Source organism: Xiphophorus couchianus, chromosome 8 (genome assembly GCF_001444195.1).
Source record: "Xiphophorus couchianus chromosome 8, X_couchianus-1.0, whole genome shotgun sequence".
NCBI lineage: Eukaryota > Metazoa > Chordata > Actinopteri > Cyprinodontiformes > Poeciliidae > Xiphophorus > Xiphophorus couchianus.
In genome coordinates, this window is record NC_040235.1 from 4,933,833 (window position 1) to 4,942,657 (window position 8,825).

The window sequence follows — 8,825 nt, forward strand, 5'->3', positions numbered from 1 at the left end:
AAATGAGGTCACCAAGTTCTGGAAAAGTTGGAGGCAACTGGCTGGTCCTAACCTTTTTGTGAGGAGCAAGTGGCACACTTCTCAGAGAAATGTGGCTGTTGGGGACATCGTCTGGTTGTGTGACCAAAATGCACTTAGAGGGCAGTTTATGCTGGGCAAAGTTGTAAGTGCAAGTCCTGACAAGAAGGGTGTTGTGAGGGACGTAAATGTCCAGGTTGTCCCAAGTTATTGCACCCCTATAACAAGACATGTCGAGCAAAGACCAACTCATCCACCAAAGAAAGACAAAATCAAGACCACCATTCTTCACAGGGATGTTAGGAGGCTCATTGTCTTAATACCTGTAGAGGAACAAATGGAAAGTCAAACCAAAGAGAAAAAACTCCAGATGTACCAAGATGACAATGGGCTGCGATCTTCCCATTGATTAATGGAAAGATCGAGTGGGAGGTGTGAAGTCAAATCAGAAAGAAGAAGAAAAAAAAAAAGTCGTGCGTTCCCACACGGACCTAAAAGCGGGACGGACAAGGAAAAAAAAGAGAAGACGGAAGTTAAAGCCGTCAAACAAAGAGGACAGGAGTTTGGGACCTTTTGAATCACAGATCCTAGTCAACCTGTGTACAACTGGATGATCTTTTAGATGAGCAGAGAGGCAGCCGGTAAGACATAAACTGTGTTGTTATGAGATCGGACCGCAAAGTTGTCTACAATCCAGTTTGGCCGATCGGATCATTAGTGACAGCTGAACTGAGGTGGTGGATTGCAGCGGCGACGCTTGCCGTTCATTGACTGATGGACTTTTATGATTGAATTGATTATTGCATTGATGAAATGGATTTGGGTAACAAGTTCAATTGTTAATTAATTTATCATCAACTTCAAAGAATAATTTAAAGCTAAATTTATGATAAATATTTATTATTAATGTTGAGAAGCAGATGTTTGTATGCTAAGAAATGTATGTGTATGAAATGTAAATATTAACTTGAAATGCACTTTAAAGTTAAGTTAAAGCTAACATAAGTTTAGTTACTTGTGTATTTAATTTTGATTATTTTGTATATTTAATTTGTGATGGGTTGCTTGGTATTATTTATATAATTTGCAACTAAGTGAAATTAATTTATACAGATTAGTAATTATTATTTTTTGGGTTTGTTTAAAGGTTTTTACCTGCATCCTCTGGATCAATGGTGAACATGTCCATACACTGAAATAAATGGAAGTAAAAGCAAGGAAAACTGTTTGGTCCTTCGAGTAAAATCCCTGTCATTAAGAATCTGCATGGGCTCATCCATCCCTTTTCAAGTGGGGAAGTTGCACAGTTTAAAAAAGAACTTGACAACAACAATATTACAAACAGTTGACGTACAATGACACAAAATTAAATCCAAAATAGTTTCCCCGTTTCTTTCAGAATATTGTATTTATCCCTGCTTGAAATTTTAAACCTAATGTTAAGTATTAAAGGATACCATTTATTTTTACCTAGGTTATAGTTCCAGGTAAGTTCAAGTTGATACTGTTAATCTATTTAATTTACAGTTTGGTTGTTTTAATCTTTTAAATCTAATTTTAATTATTTAGAGTTCTTTTAAGAAGTTAAGGTTTTTTAATTTCCTGTTTTAACCATTTCTTGTTTCTATTATAATCAACAGACAATTTCACATTAAACACTAACAATGGATATTGAATGTGGTTCGAGAAAAGAAAAAACAATAAAGCACAACAAAAACAATCCAGCAAAAGACCGAATAACTTGTGCTTCAAATCTTTCTGATGATCCTGAAGGGTTAATCCCGTTTCTCTGAATCCAGTGCTATTTCAGCATGAAAACATGGGCAGGTCATACCAGTTTGGATGAATTGCAATGTCCAGCAGAGGGCGTAGCTCCTGCTAGACGGCGGTTACAGGGCTCCTGGGTTACGGCTCGCCATCTTGTTTCTCACTAGCGGAATCCAACTCAGCAATCGACTCGGAATTTCCCGGTCCAATTTCCAGCAGAACCTTAAAAGGCCTGGTTTAATAACCAACAAAGCATAACAAAAGTTCTTTTAGCTTTACTTTGTACTGAATAAAATAACATACTCGCCGATTTGGCGGCTGAACGTCGTGTGTGTGGAGGAAACATGCTTCACCCACACCAGCTCATCCGGTACTTCCACGGTTTTTGAACATAAAACAACATAAATGCGCTACTTTAGCTTTCCGTTTCAATTAAATAAAATTGTCTTACAAATACATCCTTCACAGAAAATAAAATACACTTTTTAACTCACCAAGTCCAGTTCTGTAACATATAACACTCCGAACGCAGTCAGTAAAAAAATGCGGAAAGCTCCTCCTCCGAAGAATGGAAAAGGTTTCCAGTCAGCAGGTAGACTTTTTAATCGTCCATTTTCTCTTATCTCTCTCTCTTTCACAGCACAACTCTTAGCTTCTAGTGATGTGTCGTTCGCGAACGATCCGGCTCTAAGAGCCGGCTCTTTGAAGTGAACGATTGGAACCGGCTCTATTTGGGAGCCGGGTTTTTTTCTACAGTACATCGCTGTCTCTCCGCCTCCCTGTCGTTGTGCTTGTGCTCTGCAAGTGCCAGAGCCGATAGTTTTTCCCCACATCGTTTTTTTTGTCCCGCGGTGCCTCGCTGTCTCTCCTCCTCCTTCTCCCTCTCCTTCGCGTTTTGCTCTTCTGTCAGTGCTAGAGCGGAGAGTTTTTTTTCCCTCGGTCGGTCCACTGCCCTCATGTCAAGCGTGTGCTCCACACATCTGACCAATCACACATAGTTTCAATTAATAATGTGGCGGGAAAACACTGAAAAAAAAGTTTATCTCCACTTTTTTTGTGGAAACGGCAGGCAATTGGCCAAGCTGTATAGCGTTAGTCGGCAGGTGTTTATGCACAGACACTCACTCAGCGGTCAAGAAGCACGACAGAAAGAAGGGGAGTCAGTGTGAGAACTGAATAGGTGAAAATAATGAGTGACAGAAAACGGAGCAAGATTTGGACTCATTTTAATGCTACATCAAGCTCCAGGGCAGAGTGCAGACTGTGCAAAGTCAGCATTTCCTATCGTGCAGGCTCGACAAACAACCTGCACATGCGGACATCACACGCATCGGTATTGCTATAGCATTGTTATGCGGCATTTTTACTCGTCATAAGTGCTTAACAATGTCAATAATGAAACAAAATATTATAAAATTAGGTTTAAGCTATTAATTAATTAATAATGTCAAAAATATATATGGGGAGCCGTTTGGGAGCCCAAAGAGCCGGCTCTCCACAGTAAGAAGAGCCATTAGAGCCGCATCTCGAAAAGGAGCCGAAAATCCCATCACTATTAGCTTCTTCGTTCTCTCTCCTTCTTTGCTCTTTCTGCTTCTTCTTCGAGCGCCAGAGAACATAGCAACCCGGTTGGCTGGAGCAAGTCACATGGGCTACACATCAATGTGACACTTCAGAATAAGAGATTTTACTCAACTTGACGGTTTTAGCTGCTGACAAAATAATACTCTGTTTTATACAAAATTTTAACCAAATAAAATATCATAACATGAAATACAGCATTCTTAATGTTTGTAATTATTACTTTTTATATTTTTAACTATTTTAGGACCTATTTATTCTCTATTTATTTATTTCCTATTTAGGCATTTTATAGCTAGTTTCTATGGAAAGGCTTATTTTTAATGAGGCTATATTAACCTGGGTTACATCTTCAACACATCGGCTGTGTCCAGGCAGAGTGCCTCCTCTTCCTGGTGGGGAACAGTTTTCTTTGCCGGAGTACTGTTCAGTGCCTCGAACCTCCCAAAGAAGTTATTGAGTCCATTGAGAAAGTCAGCATCAACTTCGCTCACTGGGGGGGAGGATGGATTGTAATCTGTGATCGCCCGTATGCCTTGCCACATACTCCTGGTGTTGCTGGTGTCGTGGAAGAACTCCTGTATTTTCTGACTGTGGGTTCGCTTTGCTAACCTGATAGCATGGTTCAAGTTGGCTCTCGCTGTCCTCAGTGCCTCCTTGTCGCCAGACTTGAAGGCTGAGTTCCGTGCTTCTAGCATTTCCCGTACCTCCTTAGTCATCCAGGGTTGTTGGTTGGCCCGGGTGATAATGTTCTTAGTGATGCTGACGTCCTCTGTGCACTTGTTGATGTAGGCTGACACAGTCATGGCGTACTCATCGATGTTGATCTGGTCGTTGTAAGTGGCTGCTGCCTTGAACATCTCCCAGTCAGAGCACTCAAAACAGTCCTGAAGTGCCTCCATGGCCCCCTCAGTCCACATCCTCACCTGCTTCACTGTTTTGTTCTGATCAGCAGGGGCTTGTGTGCAGGAATTACCATGACAGATAGGTGGTCTGAAGAGCCAAGGTGGGGGCGGGGGGCTGCTCTGAATGCTTCTTTGATGTTGGTGTAGGCCAAGTCTAGAGTATTCACTCCCCTGGTTGGAAAATTCACAAACTGGTTGAAGTGAGGGAGAACAGCCTTCATGTTGGCCTGGTTAAAATCCCCAGCAATGATGAAAACGCCCTCTGTGTGTGAGGATTGCAACTCACTGATGGTCCGGTAGAGAACACTCATAGCCTCTTTAGTGTTAGCACTGGGGGGCACATACACAGCAGTGATGCTAACAACAGTAAACTCCCAGGGCAGGTAGAATGGTCTGCAGTTAACAGTCAGAAGCTCGACGTCCGGGGAACAGTAACTGGTGACAGTCATGGCATTTTTACACCAGTTGTTGTTGATGTAAATACACAGCCCCCCTCCTCGGGTTTTACCGCTGAGAGCGCTGCTCCTGTCTGCGAGGAATGTAGCGAGCCCCTCCAGGCTAACAACGTTGTCCGGTATGGACGAGTTGAGCCATGTCTCTGTCAGAATGAGAGCGCAGCAGTTCCTCAACTCTCTCTTTGACGACAGTTCCAGTTGCAGATGGTCTATTTTGTTGTCCAGAGAGTGGACGTTGGAGAGGAAGATGGATGGAAGCGGCGATCTGTGGGGGTTAGTGTTTAGCTTAGCTGTTAGTCCACTTTGACAGCCACGCTTCCGCTGCCGGTCGCACTGCCTTCGCTTGCTCCTCCTCCGACTACTGCTGCTAGGCGAGTCCACTGCGCTGTGGGCCGCTGGGTCTTGCCTCCGTAGCACTCCGAGGTCACGTAAACACTCCAGAGTAGTCGTATTTATGAGTCCAAAATCACTTGATAATCATAATTCCAGCAGACACTGGCGATCATATGCTAACTTACTGAGTGGATGCAAAGTTTGTAGCGTTTTAGGCGGTGTATTTTGCTCAAATACTCGCAAGTTGTCGAGAGCCCATGCAGCCGCAGCCATACAGGGCGCCGCCATTTTAGAAGGCACTAATATACAACATTCAAATTTCAGAGGCATTTTTTTATTCAAATTCTGATGGCACATATTTACTTCCATACTGATAAGAAAAGCAGAAATAACTTTAAGCTGTCTTGCTCTAGCTTCCACTTGTGGATAATTGATTTGGTAACTATTCACATAAGCTTCCTACCAGATCGGTCTGCACTTGAGCAACTTTGGTGTCATTGTGAAAATATGCAGCTGCACAAATCCTGAATGTGCATTAAATGCAGAGATTTTAAGAGGAATCTCATTGCATTGGGGATATTCACACTTCACACAGTTCTTTCCTAAGCTTAATGTGTTGTTTTTTTTTAAGTTGCATTAGACATGTAAAGTTTTTGATTTTGATTATATATTTTGTATAATTGGTCATACACGCACCTAACTGATGTGTGTATGACTAATATATTTTTGTCTAGACATAATGAGATAAACATTCACTGTTTATCTCATAAACAGCTTCACTGTCTTGATATATAAAAAAGTATGCCTTGAGATAAAATTATTGTTTTGAAATATTCAAACTTATTTATTTATATTTTTCCTATTTTGTTTTAGATGTTTGCAAACATCAAGTACATCTAAGGATGATCAGTCTTACCTTGTTTTTTTTTTGTTTTTGTTTTTTTTTTTTACAATGATGGTTAGGTTTTAATCACTTTATAATGTAGTGATCGCCAGACGGACCATTGCTATGACCATGGAGTTCTTTAAGTCAGGAGAAGTTAAGCTCCCAAACTTGAGTCCTTCCAGGATTCCAGTTTCTTCCTTTGTTGCAGCCTGAATGCACAAATACTAGTATAATTAACAACAGATGCTGAGTTTAAGGAAATTTAAGGAATTTAAGTTTAAGGAAGTCACAATCAACATTTATCAAAAGTGACATTTCCCTTCATATAGCACATCTGAAACTTTAAGCCTGAAAGCAGATGGTGGAGAGAGGGACAAATAGAAAGAACCCAGGCGACCAACAGGTTATCAGCCGCTTCCTGCTGCATTTGCATAGTTCTGATAGAAATCTTAGCACTTTCAAATATTATTGTGTTGTTAATGTAAGTTCCAAAAACTGACACCAAACAAACTGGTGTCAGTTTTTGAGCCGGTACAAATTCTGACATGAAGATGTACCGGGTCATGTTAACTGCTCAGAGCAGATACTCAACATTCACTACAACACAAAGTGGCAGCAGAAAAGACTTGCAGTGCAGAGATGGGCACAGAGACAGATAAGACCAGTTGATCAGATCAGTTGTGAGGCTTTTATAGGCCACAACTGCTTTGTTTTAATGTTTTCTACTATGTAAAAATGGAGCCTCACATGTTAGAAAGCAGCTTCATCAGCATTTTAATGTAATGGTAAAAATGGTTTAGAAACAACCATTTTAGTTTTTAGGAAATGTAAAACTGGCACAACTGGATGGGAAATCTGAGAATAATGTCCAGTGTTGTAAATCAGTCCTTGCTGTGTAAAGAGCATTTGGATTGTGTTTAGTTTTCGAGGTCTGCTATCCTAAAGGAGTCTCTGTTGTTTGTTCAAAAAAACATCTTGCAGTAACACAGAAAAATTGTTTAAAATAGTTGTGCAATACCTTTCAGTCACATTTCCAGATGTTTAACATTTCTTTCTCCAAACTACAAAAAAAAAACAACAACAACAAAATAACGTTTAATCATCCAAACATCCAGCTGCCTGGTCTGAGTGGCTGGTTGAAACAAGAAAGTAGTTTACAGTTTCCATTATTTTCTGAACCGATCTGATGAAGAACTTTGATGAAAACTGATAGGTATTTTCTCAACCTATATAAAAAGAACCACAGACAACGTTTATTAGTTTTCATCCAAGCTTTTGCAAAAGGAGAAGATACAGCAAACCACTTCTGCAAGCTGCTCACCATGCGTTCCGAAAGCCTTCAGTTAGAGCTTGTCTTTTATTTGCAGGGAAGGGTGCAGGGGCGCCCTATGGGGGAGAAAAGTTGTGACAATTCTAAGGGCCCCTGACCAACAGGTGGCCCTTCACAATTTATTAATTTATTTTTTGTTCATAGAAATAAAATAAAATTGGGGCCCTGTCAATTACAAAATTAATCATATTGTATTTTCAAAGATTGTTTTTAGCAGTAAAAAGTACCCCTCCCAGACCAAAAAACACACATCCATATTTGCCCTGAACCTACCTGGATCTGCATGAAATGGTTTGTTCCTGCTTGGAGCGCTTGACGGTGATGGTGCTTAGCAGCAGTCAGTAGAAAACAAGAACGACTGTGGCGATTATTATGCTGCTAAGAAAAATGATAAAATCAGGTTTTCAGAAAAAAAAGAAGAGTGAGAGAGAGAAAAAGGCAAGAGTGTCAATTTATAACCCAGTTTTTCTCCCAAGAGAGGTGGGTAGACTGTGAGATTATCAACCATTTAGCATAGTTAGTGTTTGCCTCCATTTCACTAGCATCTAATGAATTAAGGAAAAAAATTACTAAGATATTCATATATGTAACTTATCCCTCAACAACAGATGAGTCAGTTAGCAGCAGCTCATCCCTCCTGACCCATCCTCTCCTGCAGTATGTAACTTTTATAAAAATATATCTATATATTTTTACATATTTGTTTAAACTGTCATTATGTTGTGACAGTATGGTATGAGAGATAGAAAAATCTATTTCCTTTGCTTTCTCAAAGTGCTAGAAACAACCAGTCAGTGGCAGGAGAATTTTACTGCTGTCAATCACAATCTCATGTGGCTGCTCATCCTTTCTCCCCCTCGCTCATGCTAACAGCTAGCATAGCCTGTTGTAAATGCTTAGTCTAGTTAGCATAGCTACCAGTGACGGCAGATAAATGATTTTTCTGTAGTTGTTTCTCCACCATTAGCACATTTAACAGTGAGTGAATGAAGTTGATTGACAGCACTAAGACCCTCCTCCTGGTTCTGATTGGTTGTTTTGGTCGGGTCGTTACATTACTTTAGCTAGCAATAGTAGCGCAGGGAGGAGGTGGAGGAGATTGATTGTTTTCACAGATTATCTGTTTCATAAACTGTCTTGACATGGTGACAGCTTTAATAAATATGGAGAAAACTTTTTTTAAAATTAAAGTTACATAGATTTTTTGAGAAGTCTGGATTGCTTTATGTGTATTTTGCATGTTGCCTATTACTGTTGCTGGTGGGGAGAGACATTTCAGTAATCTAAAACTAATAGAAAAAATGTACTTGCATGCTGTATGCAGACTGTTGGATGTAAAATTCATGAGCAGTAAATATTTTGCTAGTTATCAGTATTGGACTAAAGAAAGCAAAATTGTGATGCTTTTGATAGGTCAGATAGACTCAAAATTTTTTAACTGCAGCTGCATGGGGGGGCCCAATTGAATTTTTTGTCATGGGGCCCAAGATTCCTGGCAGCACCCTTGAAAGGGAGTGAAAGGGAATGGGAGAGAGTGAAGACAAGATTTT

The 8,825-nt window shown here is 40.2% G+C and overlaps 1 long non-coding RNA gene across 1 annotated transcript; it reads right to left on the minus strand.

The window, feature by feature from the left end:
* Positions 1-1,771: 1,771 nt before the first annotated feature.
* Positions 1,772-2,520, minus strand: LOC114149845 (uncharacterized). The gene is made up of 2 exons (XR_003596611.1): positions 2,280-2,520; positions 1,772-2,017 (listed from the first exon to the last, which is right to left on the minus strand). It is a non-coding gene; the product is annotated as an uncharacterized LOC114149845 (long non-coding RNA).
* Positions 2,521-8,825: the final 6,305 nt, after the last annotated feature.